The following is a 25187-nucleotide window of genomic DNA, read 5'->3' on the forward strand; positions in this document are numbered from 1 at the left end:
CCTCATCTGGGCAATTGCTGAGGTATTTTTCAACTTGAGATATCATTTCGTTTTGTTCTTCTGTATTATCTGTCACGTTCAAGTTATGTACTTCCTCAAATTGAGAGGCTAGCATGTTCGCTTTCTCACTACAAGTAATAGCCTCTTCATTTGCTTTGATAAGGGTTGGGATTAGGGTGAATTCTTTTTTGAAGATCTTCGTCATACGCCAGAGGGAATTATCCCGTATATTAAGTTTCATAAGTTTCTTTTCCCATTCTTTATTTCTATATTGTCTAATTTGTGTTCTTATTTTATTAGTTTTCCTTTTAAGCTCCTGCTTATACGATGATTGCCTTGTGAGCTGCCAGAGTTTACGAGTTTTATTTTTGTCCTGGATGGCATCAAGAATGTATTTCGGCAAATGATCTCTAATTTGTTTCATTGATTTACTAGGTATTGATTCGTTTATACTGTTTTGAATAATATTTGTGAATTTTTGAACTTCTCTATCCAGTTCCTGGGTGGACTCAAAGCTATCTTTAAGTTGTACTTTTTCTAGCATAGAACGAAATCTAATCCAGTCCGCTCTATCGTAGTCGAAGCCTATTCTGTTTTCCTCATGTATTACTTGAGAGCCTAGTCTGAACATTATGGGGTTGTGATCTGAGGATAGCTTGTTAAGCACTTCAACTTCAGAGAGTTGTGTAATATTTTTATAGAGCATTAGGTCTATGGTTGAGGGACTGGTACCATTATTAGGAAAGTGGGTAGGTTCATCTGGATAGGAAATAGTGCAATTGTTCTGGAGACAATAGTTGAAAAGTAAGAGACCTCTGGAGTTGTTGTAATTGCTATTCCAAGTTTGGTGTCTAGCATTCAGATCACCAGCTACAATAACTTTGTCTCCTACCCTCATAAGGAGATCAAGTTCCCTTACAGTGTAATCCTGGTTGGGACTCATATATGCAGCTATAACGAAAATTTTACTAACTAGTTGTACACATATATATTCCAGTGTAATATCTTTATGTATCTTAACTCGTTTGTGTGGGATAGAATCTTTAATGTACAAGGCAATTCCTCTTTTGCCTTTTTCTTTTGGTTCATAGTAATTTGTATAGTTTTTTATTTTAATCTCACGTGTTTTATCATCACATAAAGTTTCGTTTATCATCATTATATCTATATTTTGAGTATTCATAAAGTTAATCAGTTCACCAAGTTTATACCTGAGACCATCTGCGTTCCAGCTGGAAATGATTAGATTAGCCATTTTCAAGCCTTTGGCAGAATGTTACCAGTAGTTGGAATTGTTCTTCTGCTGAAGTGCAGTTTTTCATTTGTGTTTTAAGATTTCTAACTTCAATTAACATTTTAGATATATTAAACATTTGATTGAGTTCCTTGATTTCTTTCGTCAAGGCTAGAAACTCAGCGAACGATCCTTGGCTACCCATCAATGTGTCATTGTGTGTAATGGGAGTAGGTGGTACATTATGTGTGTTAGTGTTATTATGTTGAATCACTGGTGTCTTTATGATAGGTCTAATAATACTTTGGGTTGATTCACCTGAGTGCTGATTGAAGCTTGGTATCTCGGTTGTCCTTGTCTCTCTGGTGTTCGGTCTAGACCTCATATCTGGATACTGAGATCTGTCCTGATTATTTGGAGCTGGTGGTATTCTTCTAGTATGGTTCTTGTTCCCTTGACTTGTCCTATTCTCGATCAGCTTTAGTCTGCGTTGATACTCAATGCATATGAGAGCATTGGCTGGATGTGGTTCACCGCAGTTGATACATTTAGCGGGCTCATCTCGACTTTTCGTGCATTCTTTCGTCAGATGTTTTCCTGCACACTTGAGACATGCTGGATTAGCATAGCAGTTGATAGTTGCATGTCCCCAGGCTTGACACCTGTGACATTGGGTGATTCTTCTCTTGTTTACGTAAGCCTCCCAGGATATTCTCATGCTCCCCAGATATATTATTTTTTGCTGTAGTTGTTTCAGGTTGACATCACCATTCATAGTCACCATGTGTTTTGCTTGAATAGTTTTATTCATCAGGTTGATATTAACAACGTTAAAACCTAGTTCCTGAATCTCCTGCTTGATTTCGTCTGTATCTGTGTCACTGTGGAGCCCTTTGATCACGTAGGTTCTCCTCTTGTCTGTCTTGCTAGTGTAAGTGTGGAAATTTAACTTCTCTTGCTGCCAGATACCTTTGAGAACATCCTGTTTTTCTTTAGTCTCAGTGAAGACCTCAGTGAAACCTTTGTGATGTTTCACGTGGTATCCATCAGTCAATGTGTCTTTCAGACCTTTCATAAATATTTTATGCGTCTCGAGTTTCCCATGCAGGACAAGTGGTGGTGGATGTCTTGGTTTCTTCTCTTTGGTTTGTGTCTCTGATCGTTCGGGTGTCCCATCAGTTTCCAGGTCCATCTCTTCAGCAAGGACCTCAAATTTGTTATTCAGTGGGATGTTATTAATGGATTTTTTACTTGGTGCCATGTCTATTGTGATATTGCTCTTCCTTTTACGTACATCTGACGTTCTCACTTGAGAGAATTCTCCTCCTGTTTCTGCCATTGAGATGATTTGTCTTTTGAGGTTAGTTTTACTAGATTGCGCTAGATATGAGGTATATTCAATTAATCAGCAGACTTTGGTATGCTGTATCGACTTTGAATACGTTTAGCCTTAATTTTGCAGTTTTTTCGTAGAAAATACTATTTTTAATTAGTAATAAGTCAATTTTTGTGCAGAAGCGCTCACAGACGCAAGTTAGTCCGTCAGTGGCCGGACGAGAACTCGGATCGGACGAGATCGGACGAGAACTAGCGGTTTCAGCATGATATGGTCGTTGGCTGTAAATAGTGGAAAAAATAAACAATGCCATTCTAACGAAGTGGTGTGCGCTCATCTACTAAATCGAGATAGTGAATCTTGGTCAGTAAACAAAATTATCCGAAAATATGCAAAGTAATAATATTATCATGAAAACGTTGCCTGACCAATAATTTCACGGAGTATTATCCATTTATGTAATCCACATTTACGGAATCTGAACAACAACAACTGTTAGAATCTTATCGCGAAAGTGTTATTATAAAATCAAAAAAATCATTTTGCAAATATTTGCAATTATATTTATTCGCCAAACTCAAAAGAAAGGAGCCAACGACACGTGGTGTTCCCAAGCGGTCACCCATCCAAGTACTAACCACGCTCAATGCTGCTTAGCTTTAGTGATCGGACGAGAACTAGCGGTTTCAGCATGATATGGTCGTTGGCTGTAAATACTGGAAAAAATAAACGATGCCATTCTAACAAAGTAGTGTGCGCTCATCTACTAAATCAAGATAGTGAATCTTGGTCAGTAACCAAAATTAGCCGAAAATATGCAACGTAATAATATTATCATGAAAACGTTGTCTGACCAATAATTTCACGGAGCATTGTCCACTTATGTAATCCACATTTATGGAATCTGATCAACAACAGCTGTTAGAATTTTATCACGAAAGTGTTATTATAAAATCAAAAAAATCATTTTGCATATTTGGAATTATATTTATTCTCCAAACTCAAAAGAAAGGAGCCAACGACACGTGGTGTTCCCAAGCGGTCACCCATCCAAGTACTAACCACGCTCAATGCTGCTTAGCTTTAGTGATCGGACGAGAACTAGCGGTTTCAGCATTTTTTATTTTTTTTATAAATCATGTTTATTTAGCCAAGGGAGAAGGTACATACGTGATACAAGAGGACTATCTAAATGACTCAAATACTACGGTATAAACATGAGGAAAACGTAGTTATGATGTAAATAAGTAATTCGCGACATACATACGATGCAAAGCACGTGTCGTATTCGTTTAATGTCTGTTTTAGAACTAGTTATGTTTTTTAAGCTGTTTTTTTAAACATTTGTTTGGTATCGTGAGTCCGTGACATTTATTGTTTGGGTTTTTTTTTACCGAGATCAGGAATTGGCCAGAAAAACTGATCTTGAATTTGCGCGATAGGTCTTATTACCTACAATAAAAATAATATATATATACATATTAAATATAATTCTAAATACGGGGGGGGGGCTATTTACAGGATGGGGAGTTAGGCTAGAGTGTTGCGACTTTCTGTGTTAACCACCAGTATTTATTTATTTGGTTAGGGTGGTTTGATTTTAGATCTTTGTAGGGTACGGTAGTGTCGTGTGAGATCAATTGTCTATCTGCTACGCAGTCTATATTTTTTTTGTAGGTAATTTTTGTGAGCTGTTTGCCTCTTCTTGCGTGGCAAATAATAGGGATGTTATTTTCATTTTATATTAAGGAGTGTTGATCAAGATAGATGAATGCTTCTGGGGGGATGAATCTTGTTTTTAGGGTTTTTTCTATGTGTTTTTCACTGACATAGTATGGAGCGCCAATTAAGTTATTAATTTTTATAATTTTTGATGATTTGTCTATATGATTCCTGATTAATTTTAATATGAAACAATCGAATCTGTGGATGTTAGCTTCGTTGTAAATTTTATGATTACTATGGGATTTGGTATAATGAGATTGAGGGGTACGGTATTTGTTCAGACATGTTCTAATGCATTTCCTTTCGAAGATTCGGATTTTTCTCATAAGATTGTTACTTATGTTGAACCAGATTGGGCATCCATAGGATAAGATTGGCCTGATGAGAGCCTAGTAGCAGATAATTTTTATCCTGTTGTGTAGATGTTTATTTTTGAAGAGTTTAAGACAGGCTTTAAATGCATTGTTGGCCTTTTCTAATTGTGTTCGTATGTGGTGTGTAAATGTCATTTTGTTATGGAAGTAGATCACCAGGTATTTCACAACATTTTTGTTGGGGATAGTAATCTCTGAGCCGTCCTTTTTTTCATTAATTGAGAAACTTTTCCAGTTTTTACGGGTATCCCTGTGCGTTGTGCTTAACGGAGGCTTGAAAAGAATTGTCTCGCACTTGCCCGGATTTATTTTAAGTTTCCAGTTATAATATTATTCACTTATTTTATTAAATATGTCTTGCAATTCGCTTTGTATCACAGAGACTTTACTATTAGCTATGTACACTAGTAGATCGTCAGCAAAAGCTAGAGCTTTTTTGCGGGGATCTGTATTGAGATCAAAAAGTTCCAGAAGATCACTTGTATAGAGATTAAACAAAATTGGGGAGTTGACCGTCCCTTGTTGTAGTCCGTTTTTAACTAAGAATGTTTTGTGGGATGTGTAAGGTCCTTCGCTTACGATAAATGTTCTGTCGTGAATTATGCTATATATGGTTTTGACAAGGTGGCTTGGGAACTGCTTTTTCAATAGTTTGTATATAGGGTCCCCTTTATGATTCTGCTGGGGGTGCACCGGCATGTTTTGGGGGTGATTTGGAACCGAAAAGTCCTTTTCCACTTTTCGCTCGGACGCACCCCTATCGAGATATTGGGGTGAAAATAACGACGGATGGGGCGCGAGCATTGCGCGGCTCTACGTCCGTGTGCCGCGGGTAAGGTGTGCGTGCTTCCCCTTCTCCACGGACGGACGTTCCATTCCGCTAGTGAGAGGAAGAGAGAGGGGGAAAAATATTTCTGTCTCACTCATTGCCAATTTCAAGACAATCCTTTGGGGGGGGGGGGGGTGATTAGATTACATAATTAATGTTTAAAATTGTCGAAATAATAATAAACGCGTTTTCTTGATTATCAACTAAACAAATGGATTTACGGCCTTTTGTCACAAGACATTTGTTGCAGAGAATCAAATTTTCTACAACAAATGTCTTATGGTGGGATCCCGTAAATCCATTTGTTTATTTAACAATTGGATTTCAAATTTAAACAAAAATCCGCGATTAATTAATAAACGAAGACGATTTCGCGATTTTTACCTGAGATAATTAATATTTATAATTGGATTCCTGGCAAAAAAACCGTCTTGACAAAATGTTGTAAACCCATTTGTTTACAAGATAATTGTCAAAACGTCTTTTTTGGTGGAAAAATCCCGAAAACCACGTGCATCCCCCTTGGCGTTTTGACAATGAAAGAAACCAATTTGTACTTGGTGAGTACATACGCACAAGCACGCTTCGCATCACTGGCGTGTAATGTTATATTTGTGTGGTGGTTCCTTGGCTTTGGACCAGAAAAATGGCGAGGAAAACTGGTGAGGGATATTTAGGAATATAATAAAAAAAATGCTATTAGTAAGACTAGAACCAAGCTAATTTAGAATATTTACATAAAAAAGAAAAGGGGGGATTAATATATAGGGGGAGAGTTACAAATCAGTTGTCTTGGGTCAGCTCAGGTAACCACCAGTAACGTTTGAGATTTTCTCTATATTTATATTCTTTATCTCTTGGAGAAATGCTGATATGACATGTAATTAGATCTTTATCGGGTAGACAGTTGATGTTCTCTCTGTACGTAATTCTCGATAGGTATCCACCCCTTTTGGCGTGATATATGACAGGAATATTATTTATGTCCTCCATGTTGTTATTTCTATCTAGATAGATAAAGGCTTCAGGAGGTATGAATCCTGTGTGGAGAGTTTTATCTAGATAGAGTTCGTTAGTGTAGAAAGGGGCTCCGATTAAGTTGTTTACCTAGATGAGTTTCTTATTAATTCGAGAACGAAGCAGTCCACCCTGTGAAAGTTGGCCTCCCTATAATTTTTGTGGTTACTAAAAAATTTTTTAAAGTTTTACTCAGGTGATCTGAATTTATTAAGGCACGTTCGAAGATATTTCCTTTCAAAGGCACGTAAAAAATCCATTTGACAATTATTTATGGTAAAACAGGTGGGGCATCCATATCTGAGAGTGGGTCTAATGAGTGCTTGGCAGCAGATAATTCTTATTCGTGTATGTAAGTGTTTATTTTTGAACAGATTCAAATGAGTTTTGAATGCGTTACTGGCTTTATTGAGCTGTGTTTGTATATGGGCTCGGAAATTTAGTTTATTGTCGAAGAAGATACCGAAGTATCGAACAACATTTTTGTGTGGGATGTTGAGACCAGAACCCTCCAATTTTTCGTTAAATTGAAACGATTTCCAGTTTTTGCGCACTTCAGCACATGCTGAGCTAATTGGGGGTGAGAATAAAATCCGAGGTAAGAAAAACCAAGGCTGACGATCGAAACAGGCCTGTACACGCTTTGCTTAGACAAGCCTGCGTATCGCAAGCCTAAAACAGGCCTGACCTCATCGTCAGAAACGGGCTTGAATCGAGGACTAGTGATAACCCAATTCTCGAGGGTCATTTCAAGCCTGGCTCTGGCTCTGAACTTTCAGGCTGAAATTATCAAGGCCCCACAAAGGCTGAATCAATCCTCATGTTTCCCTGCTCTTTAGTTATTTATTTTTTATTTATATTGATAAGTATTAACCCTTATGGATGCAAGGTACCTTATTCTCAAGATATGAGTGAAATTTCCCCGATTAAGAGATTGATTTCGGATTACCTTCTTAACAATAAAATATTGTACTTATTTTTCCTCTCTTGAATTCCGATGGTAAATTTTGCTAATAAACAAATTCCATCTCATTGGTATCATTACCGTCAATTATCTTTGGAAATGACAGCAGTCATGGACCCAAAATTCCTTCAAAGTGACTTTGCAATTGTTTCACATATTTTGCAGCTGTCCACTATTATAAATATTGGGCCAACATGTGTCAAACGACACTATGAGTGAACGAAGATCAGGCTTAGATCAGCCTTAGAATGAGCCTGGCAGAACCCTTATTAATAAGGCTGTGGAGCCTTCATAAATCTTAATTTGGGCCTTATTCCAGCCATCGCAATTTGATTTTACTATGCTTCGTTCAGGCCTCTCCACAAGGCTTCAAACAGGCCTCGTGTTCCCAGCTTGAATTCGGGTTATCATTTGCAAGGCTGGATGAGGCCTTATCCACGTGTGAATCCCAAGCCTGAGTAAGCATTTGTGAGCCTTGTTTCAAGGCTTGATGAGCCCGGTTTCCATCGTTAATTCCTACCTGGGATGGTTTCACGCTTGCCGTTTATTTTTAGTTTCTAATTATTATGATAGTTGTTGGTTTTGTTATAGATGTTTTGTAGGGACTTCTGAACCTTCAATACTTTTCTGTCACTGCAGTAGATAAGTAAATCGTCTGCGAAGGCAAGCGCCTTTTTATTTGGGCCGTCATTCCGGTCGAATAAGTTTAAATGATCACATGTGTAAATGTTGAACAAAATTGGTGATTTGACGGTTTCTTGCTGGACACAATTTTTAACTGAACCTTATGTCGGAACTACTGGTTCCGCAAGTAACAGTAAATTTTCTATTGTGTATCATATCGTATATCATTTTAATTAAATGGAGAGGGAATTTTAGCTTAAGTAATTTGAAGATTAGGCCGTCCAGCCACGGAGTGTCAAATGCTTTCTCCATGTCAATGATGCAAGCACCCACACTTTCCTGCTTGTTCAGAGCCCAGCATCTGTTCGAGGAAAATGTAGAAGTTGCGTGTATCGTTTCATGCATGCGTCTGAACCCAAACTCTTGGTCTGGTAAAATATTTTCTTTTTCGCAGAAGTTTAGAATAGAGGTTGATAATAATGTCGTATAGTTTACTAAGATTAGGTAGAAGGAAGATGGGCCGATAATTTAAAGGGTCTTTATTATTTTTCCCGTTTTTTAAGGGCAATTACTTTGGCAATTTTCCATGATGGAGGAAAATATTTGTTGTTCAGGGCATTATTGAGAATAATTGTAAGTTTATCGAGTAAAATGGGAAGGATGTATTTGATTTTTTGTTTGGGAGTTTTTTTAATAATTCCAGATAGTTCTAGGGAGGAAGTGAAATACTTGTACTCAAGTTGATTCTCAGGGTTAGATGCAGGATTATTCGAATCAAACTTGGTAACAGAGATGTTCTCGGTTTTGTCTTTTTAGATTTCGTCCTTAAATTTGGTAATTTTAGAATTTATAAGGCTATCTAAGGTTGGATTACCTAGGTGAAGATTTTGAGTATTGGTAGCTACAAAATGAGCACCAGTAACATTGAGTTTATAGATCTGATCGACGATAGATGTGAATCCCTTATCGTCAGGGATTCTGAGGTCTCGTGGGATATTGGCTGCATCAAGAAAAGCTGTCTTATTTACAGGAGTTAGTAATGTGTCAATATCACAAGATTGTTTAGGTCTAAATATTTTGTTTGCATTGGGTAACATTTTAGACCGATCATGTCTGGGGATATTTTTGACTTTTTTTCCCAGTATTTCGAAACAGATCTCGGAAATTCCATTTTAAGGCGAAACTTTATGTTATGAATGGCTTCTTCTAAAATTTTGATTTCATTGAAGAATATGATTTTATTATCTTTCTTATATATTCTGTTTATCTCAGAAAGGCGAAGACTTTTGTTTTTTGTAGTTTTATGATGTTTTTATTGAAGTACTCTTTTAGTCTACTTTTATTATTTTCCATTTTGGGACCATTTTTGAGGATAGCATCTGTGATTAAGTTCTCAAAGTTAGATATGTATTGGTCTATTTCATTGTTGCTCAAGTTCTTGTGATCGTCTATTTGAATATCGCAGTTTTGTGAGATATATTTTTCGAATTTTTGCCAATCTGTGGCGTTATAATTGAAGGGGGTTCGTCAGTATGAACTTCCGGCAGAAGTGGGTCAAGAAAAGACACGTTAAATAAAATCCCTCTGTGATCGTTGTTGTAATCCATGGTTTTGAGCCTGCCATCAGGTTCTGTGTTCGATACTGTTAGTCTTGCGTCAATGATAGTTACGTCTAGGAAAGATCCTTCCCTCGGCATCGAAGGTTCATACGAACTATTAAATTTTATTTTGAACTCAAGTTCATTGTCTGAGATCCATTTGTTCAGAGCTTTGCCTCTTTGGTTGGGACTGGGGTTGCCCCAGTTTCCGGGCCTGGCATTTAAGTCCCCTGCGAGTATGTAAAAATTGTAGGGGCTGTGGAGTTTCAGTTCAGTGAATAATGCTTGGAGTTCCTGCATGAATTCTTTTTTGTTGTTGCCCGGCCCATAAGCTGATATGAGGAATAAGTTATCTGTGTTATTTATTTTTAGTTTGATGATTGTCGTTTCTAGGTTTTTAAACTTGTGCGTTGAAGGGGTCTGAATTTTTGTGGCTTCAAATTGTTTTTTAATTAAAACAGCAGTGCCCCCGGCCATATTACGGCGATCATCTCTGAATAGTTTGTAGTTTTCAAAGAAAGGTTTGTGTCTTTCCGATAATTTTGTTTCACACAAGAATAGACAGTCTGGGTTGTTGGTTTCAATAAAGTTCAGGAGGGCCGCCCTGCGTTGGTTAGTTATAATTGAATTAACGTTGATGGATGCATATTTAATATCATTGATTGGCATGAGGGTATTTCATGTGAGATTGAGTGTGTTATCCATTTTGACTTTCTAGTAGGTTGGCCTCCACCAACTTGTTAGGAATTAAATTGATTTGGTTGGAGTGGGTCTCCATCGTTCTTTCTAATTTGTAGAATTTAATATTTACACCTGATATAATTTCGTTTTTGAATTGATTGAGGAGATGCGTTAGGTGATCACTGTTAGAATTTAAGGGTTGAGCGCTGATTTGATGAGGCTGTATCGTGCTTTTATGCGAAGACGTGTTTAAAGGCGTTTGTTGGGTGAAGTACCCGGGATTACTCAGTGTGTGGCTAGTGGCTAGTGGCTTTGACCGTGAAGGCTGTGAGAGACTATGATAAATTGGGTGAAGATGCGAGGCTTCTGGGAATGATTTTTCTATGATTTTATCACGAATCATGAATTTTATCACGATCATTTCTATTGCTTGAGAATTTCGCTTTTTTAGCTTTGTCCTTTTCTCGTAATTCTTTTTGAACTGGGCAACCTCTATATGTTGCTGGGTGGCCTTCGTCACCACAAATAACACAAGCTACTGGGGGTTTTGTATTTTGTGAGTCGGAGTGGGGGGCTCCTAGTGGGAGTTGCATGGGCATTCTCCTTGGTTGTGCGGGGAGGTGCATTTGACACATCTGTGGATTCGATTACAGTTGGTGGCTGTATGGCCGAATCTTTGACAGTTCTTACATTGTTTAGTTGATTTTTTGTCAGTCTTAATTGTCTCCCAATGGACTATTTGGTGGTGAAGTTTGGTTATTTTTTTCACGTTTTCAATTGAGCTGTTACTGGATAGCTGAACGATGTAGATAAGGAGGGGTCTTTTGCCGGTAATGGATTTTTTAGTACTAAAAGGAGCGACTTTCATAAATTCGATATTTTTAGTTTTTTGTTCTTCTCTCTTTAGTTCGTCAAGTATTTCTTGTGCTGAAAATTTACCTTCCAGGTTTTTGAGTCAAATGGTTTGTACTTTGCTTTCTTTGGGCGTGTAGGAAAAGAAGCTAATATTGTTGTCAAGCAGGAGCTTTTTGATTAATTTGTAGTCATTCATGGTTTCTAAGAATATCGATGTTTTGGCAGCAGATATTCTTTTTGTAGCAAATTTTCCTTCTAATTCTTTGGATACTGAGTTTTGGATGAGTTTAATTATTGTACTTGGGTTTTGATTGTGGGTGTTTATAGGGGGAGGTTTACCTCTGGTGGGAGACGATAATTTTGACGATGTTTCGGGGATTGAGTTGGAGTTCTCAATAGGTTGATGACTGGTGGTGTAGCGGTGGGTGTTCTGGTTATGTTGACTTGAAGGCTTCAGGAGCATGTTCATGTCCCCTTTGGGTTTTCGGAGCGGCGGGAACTCTGCGGCATCTGTTAAACTGCTTGTTTCCATGGATTCCAAGGCGTCAGGACTTTGGTGGTTGGTCTCGTGTGCTAGCACGCCCTGAGGTTCGGATGGTCTGCTCGGTGTGATTTTATCCAACGAGTCTTGTAGCTTGAGAATTATGGTGTTGAGAGTTTTGATCGTCTTTTGTTGATTCATGAGGAGCGATTTGAGGCTATTGTTTTCTTCAAGAATATTCAGCATCCTTTCATTATGTTGGTTTGCTTTATCTGTGTCACTGGTGTCGAGTTGCTTGGTGGGTGAAAGCTCGCCGACGGATGATGATGGAGGGAGATGTTGCGAGTCCTTCGCTCGTTTGACGCCCTTTTTGTTTACCATTTTGGATCTGGGAATGTTTGATTGAGTTGTCTTTGGTATGTTGGCTTTGGATTTGTTTATTAGCCAGCTGCGCTGAGGCTTTGTCAGGGAGGATGAGCCACTGGTGAAGATTTTGTTGGGATCAGTGGTTATGTTGACCGGGATGTTGTTGTTGTCCTTCATATTTTTTTCTGTGGATTCGTCCACTGGAGAATGCTTTGGTGGAGATGAGTCCATTTTGTGGGTGAAAACGGTGATAACTTAAGCAAATGGCCGGTCCGAGTGGGTGGCCCATCGAGTGAAATACGCGCCTGCTGAGGGCAGGGCGCACTAGCGTGTTACTTTTTAGGTTCGAAAGATTGAATTTATTATTTTAAGCTAGAATTTGATGATTTGATAAGAAATATACCCATGAATTGATGCTGGCTATATTAGTGGGAGAATTTAGCGGTATTCCGTGATTAATGAGACGGTGTTTGTTTCACAATTAATGGAGAATATTATGTGTCTCCGTAGAGAGGGTGCAGTCGCCTCAACATTAATACGCGGACTCAGCGGTTTCAGCATGATATGGTCGTTGGCTGTAAATAGTGGAAAAAATAAATAATGCCATTCTAACGAAGTGGTGTGCGCTCATCTACTAAATCGAGATAGTGAATCTTGGCCAGTAAACAAAATTATCCGAAAATATGCAAAGTAATAATATTATCATGAAAACGTTGCCTGACCAATAATTTCACGGAGTATTATCCATTTATGTAATCCACATTTACGGAATCTGATCAACAACAACTACAGCTGCGGAAATTCTCTTTCGATTTTTCGCGACCAATGAATTTTAGGAAAACCTCTTTCCACTCTTCTTGGTCAGGGCCAAGAACTTCCTCCCAAAAACTTTACAAGTCAGTCTACATTGAACAATTCAGAAAATCACTTCGCGCTTTACAATTCAACCTTTAAATCTACCTAGCCAAGTCTTCATTGCGTAAAATTCAATTCAAGTTAGTTTTAGAATTCTAAATTTAAGTGAACGTGATACTTTTGAGACTAGTGTAATTTAAGGTATGTAAAATAGGTTCAGTGCAATTAAATAATGATCGTTCAAGTGACTCAACGCATTCTTAGTCATTTCTAAAACTCAAGCCAACTAAGCCCTTTTAAAGAAGCATGACGCGCCAAGTGAAAATACTGTAGCTTGGTTGTCTCAGTGCTTACAAATTTTAATAAAAATCAATATTAAGACGAGACATTAAAAATTGGTCCTTCGAGCCAGATTGGGTTGAATCCAATCTAGAAACATTCATCCATTCATAAACAGCACTGATATCAAGTGTGTTTTGTGTGGAAAAGACAATTGAAAATAAGTGCAAAATGATGAATTCAGACCATAACATGACTGAGCATAATACAGCACGGATAAGAGAGCTGAACGGGAAAAGATAAACCTGGAAAGGTGTAACGAAGGTCGCAAGAAAAAACCTCAAATTATAGGAAGCCAAAAGGGTGGTAGATATTCCAGCAGTGGAAGCACGGATGGCAAAATATGAAAGTCATTTCGCTGCATTCGATGAACTCATGGACGAACTCGATACAGTCGATCCTGAGGGAGCTTATCACTCGTTACAGGACCGATATATCGTAGAAAGTGACTACCTAGAAAACCTACGCCAATCAGAAATCGTCAAGGATAAAAATAACCCTTCAACACAAAATGAAAGGGTCAATGAAGCGCCCGCGCGGAGTGTCAACGACCCGATGGTCTCCTCAGTCATCCGCAGAGGAAAATTACCTGACCCAAAACTGCCCACAATTTTATGGTGATGTTACACAATACATCTCTTTTAAAACAGACTTTTCCACGGTTATTGGCAATCGACCAGATATATCAAAAACAGATAAATATGGTTATCTCAAGGATGGATGGACAAGAGATGCCCTGAGGAAGATCCAGGTGCGGTCCATCACGGAAGAAAATTATGATCGAGCATGGGCAATCCTAGATAAGGCGTATCTGAATAAACGTGTGATTATGTCTAGACATCTGCATCAATTATTAAAACTGCCTCTACAAGACAAAGAGGATGCAGAGGGTTTGACGACGGCATGTGGAGTCACTCAACGGTCTTGATGTGGACGTGGGCGATCAGCTGATCGTGGTGCTGTTGGAGTTGATAATTGCCAAGGCCACTGCAGCCGCCTGGGACGATAAACAGAAACGTGGAGTACTCCCGAAATTAGAAGACATGTTGGACTTCCCCAGCAGACGTGCTTCAAGACTCCAGTCGCGAAATAAATCTAATCCAGCGACGGAGACTAGCAACAAATCCTCTAATGACAAATGGAATAAACTGCATTCTTTTAATTCAACTACTGAAAAAAGTTGTCGGGTATGTAAAGAATCATATCACGCCCTTTTTCGATGTAAACAATATAAAGAGTTGCCAGTGCATCAACGAATTAAGCGAAACAAATGCAACTTTGCCTTAATTGCTTGAATAAACATAAACAAGAGTGCAGATGCAGTCACTGTGGCTAGTGTGGAGAGCCACATGATTGTCTGCTACACTCATCTTCAGTCACGGGAAAGCATGCAAGCGCCGTGACCGCTCGCCTTCCCTCCAGCCAAGTGATGACCACGGCAGTGGTTAATGTACTCAATAAATCTAATTCATCAGAACAATGTCGAGTTCTTTTAGACACTGGTGCGTCAGCGAACTTCATCACTGGAGAGCTTGCAACAAAATTGAAGCTACCTCGTAAGCCGTGTGTTCTACCTGTTGGAACTCTCAGTGAGATGGCGACTTACACAAAGGATGAGGTAACAACCACAATTAAGTCGAGGCACAATGGGTTCCAAAAAAAGTTGAGCTTTTTAACCGTCCTAAGGATTTCTGATTCCACCATCGTTCGTTCCCCGGAAAACAGTGAAAATTCCGGCAAACATTCGATTAGCGGATCGAGACTTCTACAAACCAGCTCCAATTGATATGCTGATAGGAACTGGGCCGACTCTATCATTACTCTGCACTGGACAGATTGATTTATCGTATCCTGGAGGCCCAGACCTCTATCTCATCCTGTTGGTTGGTCTGAAGCCGCAGAAAGACATCTTCTGGCAGGTGCTTCACTTCCGTACTCATTTGTACGTACTAACCGGTGACATTGAACAAATTTTCCTGCAATTGGTACGAGAGGAAGATCGACGCTATCAACGCATCTTATGGAGAAATAAAAGTGGCAAGGTCGCGGTCTACGAACTGAACAACGTGATATTTGGGCTGCCTTCTTTCCCTTATCAAGCAGTCCAATGTCTCCAGCAACTAACAGAGGACGAAGCTCAGAAGTTTCCAGTGGCGGCGCGCATCGTCAAGCAGAATATGTACGTAGACGATCTGCTCTGTGCATTTAATTCGAGGCACGGCGCCAAGCACGCTCGCGACGAAATCACCCAATTACTGGCTTAAGGGGGACTCACAATCAATCACTGAGGTTCCAATGATCCCAGGCTGTTGCAAGGTTTCCCCCAGAGTCCATCCATCAAAAACTCCAACTGAATGATGAAGCTACACTCAAGACACTGGGAATCTATTGGAATGCACTGTCAGATTCCAGCTCATACACAGTCCAGCCAGTACCCGTGGAGGACCGAGTAACGAAATCTATGATCCTTTAGGGCTGCTCGGTCCAGTTGTCTTGACTGCTAAAACCGTCATTCAGAAGCTGTGGAATGCCAAGATTGATTGGGCCGAGTCCGTTCCTGAGCACCTTCACACAGAATGGAACAATCTCTGCTCCCAGCTACCTTTATTGAGTGAAGTTCGCTCCTCACGGAAGGTGTGTCAAGATCAAGGCAAAAAATTACAGATTCATGGATTCTGTGATGCAAGCATCACTGGCTACAGCACTTGTATCTATATTCGCTTCATCAACGCCCAGGAAAAGGTGCAATGCCGATTATTTTGCGCAAAATCCAAGGTTGCGCCAGTCAAGTATGTCTCCATAGCTCACCTGGAGTTATGTAGAGCTATGCTGTTATCCAGATTATATCAAAGCATCAAAGAAACGATCGAGACCCTCATCGAAAAAATCACGTTTCGGAGTGATTCAATGATTACGCTGCACTGAATCAATAAGCCCTCAAATTTACCAAAAACATTTGTGGCCAACCGAGTAGCAGAGATCCATTCAAGCTTTGAAGGAATTGCACGGACCCACGTGCCAGGAGAATGTAATCCAGCAGATGCCCTTTCTAGAGGACAAACGCCAGCAGCCTTCATCACCAAAGAGCTTTGGAAGGTTAGTCCTACATGGCTGTCAATGCCTGGAGACAAGTGGCCAGCTTCCAAACTCACCGAACCTGCTGAAGATCCAGAGGCCAAGCGAGTGACCTGCATGACTGCTGCCATCAATGACTTCAATTTGCTGGAGAGGTATCTGTCGATCCACAAACTCAAAAGAGTTGTCGGAGAGTTCACCTACTCCGATTCAAGGTAAGGAATAAAAAATTCAAAGGTCCAATTTAATTGGAAGAGCTGGTTTACTCAGAACAAGTCATCATGAGGCGCGGGCAAAAAAAGACATTTCCCAGTGAATTACGGCAACTAAAAGAAGAGAAGAAAATGGATCGAAAGATTAATTATCAAGGCTCAATCCCTTCCTTGATCCTAATGGCATTATCTATGTTGGAGGGAGACTTCGGTCAGCGAATATCCCCTACAGCCAAAAGCATCCGGTGGTTTTACCCAAGAAAGAGTTCATCAGTGAGCTGATCGTCAAAAACGTTCACAAAGAACAGGCATATACGCAATCCGATGCAATTACTGGCTTTTGAATGGTCGAAATGAAGTCCGCCGACTCATCCAGATTTGCGTAACGTGTGCCAAGGTCAATCCACCTACAGTGGATTACCAAAGCTAGGCCTTTTCTCAATGTCGGAGTGGACTACTGCGGACCATTCATTCTAAAAGAAAAGAAATATCGCAATCGAGGTCAAGGCAAGGCGTATGTGACAGTCTTCATCTGCCTAGTATCCATGGTAGTACACCTGGAGCTCTTCGTTGTGTTATCGCCAGAAGAGGCAGGTGCCGTCTGATGCAGTCGGACAACGGTTCAAATTTTATTGGTGCAAAGAACCAGTTTAGGGAACTCTTAGACCCACTCAAGGCAGAAGGTCACCACTCCAAGGTGTCCATGTACTTCAACGAGAAAGGCATCTGATGGCGCTTCATGCCCCCAGCTTCCCCACACTTCGGTGGCATCTGGGAAGCGGCTGTCCCCTCGTTTAAATATAATTTGAGACGAGTGGCAGGAAATGAATTATTCACGTTTGAACATTTGGATACATTCGTAACGGAAATCGAGGCTATTCTCAATTCTCGTCCTCTCACGCCCATATTACCAGATCCAAATGACCTGTTGGTGCTAACACCAGGTCACCTGCTGATTGGAGCGCCACTCACAGCCATCCCAGAACAGGACTTCACAGATGTGTCAAACAAGAGACTCTCCAACTGGGAGTACATCCAGAAGACACGTCAGGACTTCTGGGAAAGGTGGTACAAAGAGTAACTTCATGAGTTAACTGTCAAGCGCAAATAGAGCACAGGACAACACCAGATCAAGGAAGGTTCCGTGGTCCTCCTCAGAGACGACAACCTCAGGCCCATGCAATGGTCTATCCAGGAGCAGACGCAGTCATCGGAGTCGCTTCAGTGAAAACCGCGAACGGTATTGTGAAACGCACTATTAAAAAACTGGCACCACTACCAGTTACGGAAAATAATTAATTTCAATTTCCTCTTTATTTTAACGTCACCTGCGGAGAGTTTAAATTAGTAAAATTGATTTGTCTATGGACAAGTTTAGTGATTATCTTTGATCGCATAGTCTCTCAACCCCCCAGGATGTTGCGTACCAACATATTTAATAACAAATAAATTTATTAAAATGCGTTTTGACAAATATCTTGTAAACCAATGGGTTTACAACATTTTGTCAAAAAGATTTTTTTGTGGAGAATCCAATTGTAAACATTAAATGTCGATTGAGAAAATCGCGAAAATTAATTAGTTTATTAACTAACTGAAGATTTTTGTTTCAAGTTGAAATCTAATTATTAAATAAACTAATGGATTTACGATAGTCCATCATTAGACATTTATTGTAGAAAATTTGATTCTCTGCAAAAAATATCTAGTGACAAAAGGTCGTAAATCCATTTGTCCACTTAATAATCAAGGAATGCGTTTATTGCTCCCAATTCTCCGAAAATCGCGAGCCCTCCCCGGTGAATTTCGGCAGTCATTGTTTATTGTTAATTATCTTTGTAAGAGTCCCTTTTACAGTATTTTGTCAAAAGACCTTTCTTGTTGTATTAAATTTACAATAAAAAAGATCTTTTAACAAAATACTGTACAGTATTTTTTCAACATCAGCACATGCTGAATTCATTAAAGGGGTGAACAATATTGTTTCACATTTAATAGCATTAATTTTAAGTTTCCAGTTGAAATAGTACTTGCTAATTTTATTATAAACAGCTTGCAATTTTTTTTGAACTTCCGTGACTTTTTTATTTGAGCAGTATATTAACGAATCGTCGGCAAAAGCCAGCGCTTCTTTATTTGGGGCACTGTTCAGGTCGAAAATATTCAAGAAATCTCGGGTATAGAGATTGAATAAAATGGGTAAATTGACGGTTCCCTATTGGAGACCGTTCTTGACCAAGAAGTGCTTGTTGGAGTTTATGGATCCACTGGAGACCGTGAATTTTTTATCTTGGATCATACTGAATATGATTTTTATAAGATGACTAGGAAATGCTATTTTGAATGGCTTGAAAATGAGGCGATCCCGCCAAATGGTGTCAAAAGCTTTTTCTAGATCGATAAAGCATACTCCCACGCATTCTTTTTTATTTAGGCCCCAACAGATGTGTGAAGAGAACTTTGCAGCTGTATGGAGAGTTGAGTATTCACGCCTAAAGCCGAATTGATGATCTGGAATTAAATTGTTTTTATCACAGAATTTAACAATGGAGCTGTTAATAATGGTTTCAATGATTTTACTGGGGTTGGGGAGGAGATTCCTCTGTAATTTGAGGGGTCTTGAGTATTCTTGACTTATTTTAAGGGGGGACGGGCCTGATAGCAATATGAGAGATTTTGTCAAAGCTAGAGGATTTTTTATTGGGGAGTTTTTTGAGGATGCTAGACAGGAGACAGAGTTAACGTCGGCGAAATTAGTTACTGGAATCTTATTGTTATTTTCAGTGACCATTGCTTTCTTTGTCGGGTAGAAAGCTATTTTTCTACACGAGCAGTAGAAAGGCGCACTGTCTATGCAAAATAATTAATTAACACAAACACTGATATGAAAATGAAACTATATTCTTCTCAACACAGAGATGTACAAAATTAATGGATGAGAACGCGCAAGTAGGAAAAAATGGATGTGTTCACGATGAACTCGTTTTTGGAACTGGCTGTTTGGATAGTAAGGAAATTTGAAAAGGAAATTCTGCAAGGGCTGGGAATGAATGAAAGGACACGTGATTGGTTACTTGCGGATTGGGAAGGCAATTTGATTGGAGGAATTTTTACGGAGGAAAATAAAAATAGGAGGTACTTAGAGTATGGGAGATGAGGCCCAGAGGGTCCGAGGGTCAGGAAAGGCGATGCTAGGTGCGGGGAATTATTTAGGTTTTGTGAGGCACCATAAATGGTAGACTGACGAAAGTTTGTGTGAGGATTGACCCAGCCATAAAGGCATCCAGGCATAAAGTACATGAAAGTGGAAAGTGGTAAAATGGTAAAATCTATACATTTGGTCACCAAATGTGAACCATAAACGCAAAGGGGAATTCCCAAAGACTGTAAGATTAGCCTGTTTACACGTTCCACACATTCCGCGTCGGAACATTCTTGAAGACGGTGATTTTTATGTGGATGATGTTGTGGAGGGCAGGGTCGCTTAAGTGCAAGTTTTGGATATTGGCCGCGTCGAAATGTGTATCAATTACATCGAGTTTATGTGAAGGATCGTCAATAATCACATTTCCGATATTGTCAGCTATTCTTTGGTGCAGAGGGATCTCAACATTATCTAATAGAGTGGCTTTGTCCATCGGAATAATCAGAGTGTCTATGTTACAATAATGTTTGGGCCTAGCCAAGCACATTATCTATCAGCCAGCGCGCCTGTTTGACAAAAATTACGATGACTTGTCTCATAGCTATGGATTCATAAGGATTAACCCGCAGGGTAACGACACCACCCATTAATTTATGTTCTTTTTAAATGGCGTTTCCGAGTAATTATTCCAAGAGGTTCATAAAACATACAAAACAATGAATTAAAAATTTTTATGCAGAAGCACAAGTGAAGAAGAAGCTTTCTGACAGAAAAATCGAATGGTTTCTTGATTCGTGGTTTCAAAGTATCTTTGAAAATGAGGATTATGTGTTGTTAGATAGGAATTATCAGTTATTTGCAATTTTCACAAATGGTAGAACCGAACCCGCTGGTTGGATTTGGAATAATGCCTTCACGATAGGTAAGTTAGTCGATCAGTCGCTGAAAGTCGGCGAAAACGAATGTCAAAGTATGTCCATCAATGCTACTGAAAGAGTAGCCAAGTGTCAGCAAGCAGAACACGGTTGAAAAAGCCTGACATTCTTGTATCAAGGTGTGACATCTTATAAAAAGAAAACATTCCCTTTATTTCAAATGATGTCGGAAAAGCATGATGCGAATACAATTGCTTGCTTCTTGCGAGAATGGCAGCGAGCAGGAGCTACAATTCTAAAAAAAATTATCTCAGCTCACTCTCTTGCTCAGTTAAATGTTATGTCTATGGCATTCAACCAATGCAGCCTAGAAAAGTATTTGAATGAATGTTTTTCTCGGTTATCTTCTTCACGTGGTCATCTACAAAAGGTGTGTTTCTTACGCTCGCATATTTCCCATTTTATTAAAACGATTAGGAAATGGAAATGCCTCCCAAAAGATCGACCTCACATGAAAGATTTTCTTCTTCGCGCAGTCGGATTATTAATTCATCAAACGGATTTGGAATCGTTCCTGACAACTCTCCAGGCTACCGTAGTTATCGCACTTTCTCCTAAGATTGACACAGACAATCCTAAAACTCCTTGCTTCCGTGCTCAAACGATGCTTCTAAAATACATGAAGACTTCAGTTCTTGACTTGGATCAATATAAGGAAAATCCTGAAGATATGTGTGTATTTATTCGAGATTTTAATGATTACGATGACAGTGAAAAGAAAAATGGAATAACACCGTTAATTCAAGACATAGAATCCACAATATACCAAAGCATAACATTTAAAGGAGATATGAATAAGTGTATGAATCTGGAATTCGCACATAAAATTTTGGAATTGTCTCGAAAATTTGTTCTTTGGAGGCATGCTATGCCTCGATTATATCAAATTAAACATCACCAGGTACAAGAGCTTGAAGGAACATCATCAGCATGGAATGAGCAATACTTTAAAGATTTAAAAAAATACATTATGCAGAAAAAAACAAATTTGAGGTTGGACTAAGTAGTCCTTCATCATTTGAATACGCTCAGTGGTACTGTTATGATACAAGACATGATACACGATATAAATAATATACCTCTTATCTATTGTTGTATACCGTATTATTTTACTTATCATTAATGTTTTTTCACACATAATCCTTTTTTCCCATGTAATCCCATGGGCTTGACCAAAACCATTTAATTCTTATTTCCGACATCTATTCGATACTTGAGACAATCTACCCGATCATAAACCAGCCTTTGAGCCCCTTCCATCAATTAGTTCGAAAACATCCAGATACTGCCATCTCTCCCATTAATCCCTTCAATTCAGTCGCTCGGGCTAAATCCCTCGATTATCGGAAAATCCCTTGACTTTGTCCCAGCCGTAATAAAACTCCGAAAACGCTGAGAATTTCCCCTTGACGTCACAACCCAAATCTTCTTCACGCTTATTTCGCCCCCTCCACTTTTCCTTGCAGTCTCAAGTACATAAAACTGAGGACATGCGAAAATTAGCCAGTTAAAAATACATAGTAGACAGCAGAACATCCACTTTTGTAAATCTCTGTTCTAATCTAAGTATTACACTACATATAAATTCAATAGTATTTCTGTAATAAATATATTTTATTTTAACATAACACTGTGTGTACGAATTGATTATTCGGGAATCCAACACTATCATGCAAAAAGAGCTGGCAGTCCTAAGAAAATTACTTATAAGAAAAATATAAACTGTAAAACACACCAAAACTTGACAACAAGCGATACTACAATCTCAGATAGAGACATAGAATTAAATCACAGAAACAACTCTAATGTGTATTGGTGGTTACTCCACCTCCCTCCAAGTTAATAAAAATTCTTTTTCCCTGTAACATAACCTCCATAAACGCCTGGTAATTAATAAGAAGGCACAAATGTAACCATTGTAAATTCTTATAATAATAGTAATCTTAAGGTAGTTTTAGTTTACTGTCCCAAGACATGATAAAACCAGATTTTCTGGCCATATTCTGGTCTCCAGTAATCAATAGAGAACGTCACTGACGCAGATTCATAAGAAAACAAACATTCTTCTCCTAATAGCATACGAGAATCCTTGAACAAACAGGAAAGAAATAGGGACGATGGAGAGGGCTCAGTGATCGACCTGATATTACAAGAGAGGATCGAGGGGATAATGTTAGAAATGAACATCTGGCCCACGATAGGTTTGAACCATTTGGGGGTGGGAGTCATAGTACTCGGAAACAGAGGAGGGAGGGGGAGGTCAGCAATCAAAAAGACATAGAAAAAAAGAAGGTAAAGAAGAGATACTGAAAATAGTCCGGAAGGCGGCGGACAAAGAAGAATATCAAAAATTCCTCAAAGAGAAAGGAGTGGACGAAGAAATCGGCGACAAAAGCGGGGATTATGGGGGGGGGGCGAATTCACAACGATCTCACATTACTTATACCCAACACATTTATTAAAACGATTTGTAATAATTATGCACAAATCACCGTCGTCAACTAGACAAACGAAAGAAAAATGGTACCTAGTATTCATCTCTCAGTCTCACCTATTCCGATACAAACAATAATTTTTGTTACCAGCCCCGAGGTTGCAAAAATCGCAACACTCGATTCAAAATTTTGAATGAAAATCTAAGGCTATCACATCACATCTCAACGAGGAACAGGAAAAAACAATCCGTGATTTATGCAACGAATATCAAGACATTTTCCATCTTCTTGGCGATTTTTTAACAGCAACCACTGCTGCAGAAGCCCCTGCTTCTGCTTTTCGTTTAAAAAACGCCCCAGCTATTTCTCGAAGGGCTACGAACACAGTTTTGAGCGGTCTAAATAATACTCAATGTTTCGTATACCTCGATGACCTTGTTATCTATGGATCAGATTTAGATGATCATAATCGGAAATTACAAAATGTTTTCACTGGACTTCGCGAGAATACCCTTAAGATTCAGCAGAATAAATGCGAATTCCTACGTGAATCCTGCCATTATCTTGGCCACGTATTAACTCGTGATGGTGAACAACCCAATCCCAATAAGGTCTCTTCAATCCAAAACATCTCACGTCCGCAGAACCCTAAACATATTAAAATATTCCTAGGAATGACGGGCTATTATCGAAAATTTCTCAATGATCGCAAAACCTCTCACTTTATTATTAAAAAAGGATGTAGAATTCAAATGATCACAGTCACAGGAACAGGCTGTCAATACATTAAACAGAAAATTAATGGAAGAACGATTACTCCAGTACCCCGCCTTTTCAAAAAGATTTTCTCTCACCATCGATGCTTCTAACGTTGGAATCGGTGGTGTTCTTTCTCAGAACAAAAGAAGATGGTAACGACTTGCCAGTAGCCTATTACTCACGTACCTTGAATAATACCGAACAAAATTATTCGACTACAGAGAAAGAGCTTTTAGCCATTATCGCAGCAATGGAACACTTTCGCCCTTATTTATATGGTCATGAATTCGATGTGTACACTCACCATCGACCACTCCAGTGGTTATTTAATTGAAAAGCTCCAATTCGGAATGAGTCAGATGGCGCCTCCAATTAAATAACTACCAGTATGTCATTAAATATAAACCTGGTAGAAGCAACTCAAATGCTGACGGACTTTCCAGATTCCCTCTTGATTTGAACGAAAATGATCCAGCCCCAGACGAAATAAAAATCAATGCAGCATTTAGTTCACAAGCATCATACCAAAATTTTGGGAAGTTTCATTATAAAAACAAAGAAATTATTGAGTACGAAAAAATTAATTCTCCTTTATTTAAGATTGGTGAATCGCTTGTAATCCTGGGGTTTGAAGATTTAGATGAAAGTAACCAATACTCTGAATTTATCCAATCCTATTTTAATATTGATAAAATTGACCCATCACTCAATGGAGTGTCAAAATTCACTTCATTAACTCAAACGATATACTTACTATTCTCAAAGACATTTCATCACGACAATCTAGCGTATAAAAACATTTTCGAATCCCTCAAAACGTTACAGAATTTCATTACATCTTCCAATTTCGTATTTGTTCCGCCCGTTTGTGATAATAATATTAAAATCCAGTTTTTAACTGGAATGATGAAATTTGTATTCCCTAAGAATGAGATTGAGATCTTCAATACAACTCGTACCATCTCGAAAGACCAAGATGAAGTCAAAATTATTCTTCAACAAAATCACTCAAGCGAACTCGCTGAACATTTTGGCTATAATAACACGTATGCAAAAATCAAAGAGCATTATTAGTGGTCCAATATGAAGGCAGACATGAGAACGTTTGTCAAACAATGCCATTCGTGTCAATTCAATAAAACAAATTTTCACCCTACAAAACAACCAATGCAGATCACTACAATTACAAGCGCACCCGTTGAAAGAATTGCAATTGATATAGTAGGTCCTCTTCCCCTTACCGAACAAGGAAATAGAATCATATTAACACGACAAGATGATCTATCGAAATTTACTGTTGCCTTTCCATTGCCGAATCATGAAGCTAACTGTCATGAAGCCACTAACT

The 25187-nt window shown here is 38.9% G+C and overlaps 1 protein-coding gene and 1 non-coding gene across 5 annotated transcripts in view; both read right to left on the bottom strand.

Annotated features, from left to right (window-relative positions):
• The window catches only part of LOC135168177 (myosin heavy chain, fast skeletal muscle-like), a 100162-nt gene that overhangs the window by 69748 nt on the left and 5227 nt on the right, over nt 1-25187 (bottom strand). The window lies entirely within an intron of this gene.
• LOC135169973 (5S ribosomal RNA) lies at nt 3160-3278 on the bottom strand. Its single transcript, XR_010300293.1, has one exon. It is a non-coding gene; the product is annotated as a 5S ribosomal RNA (ribosomal RNA).

Source organism: Diachasmimorpha longicaudata, chromosome 1 (assembly GCF_034640455.1).
Source record: "Diachasmimorpha longicaudata isolate KC_UGA_2023 chromosome 1, iyDiaLong2, whole genome shotgun sequence".
NCBI classification, from domain to species: Eukaryota; Metazoa; Arthropoda; class Insecta; order Hymenoptera; family Braconidae; genus Diachasmimorpha; species Diachasmimorpha longicaudata.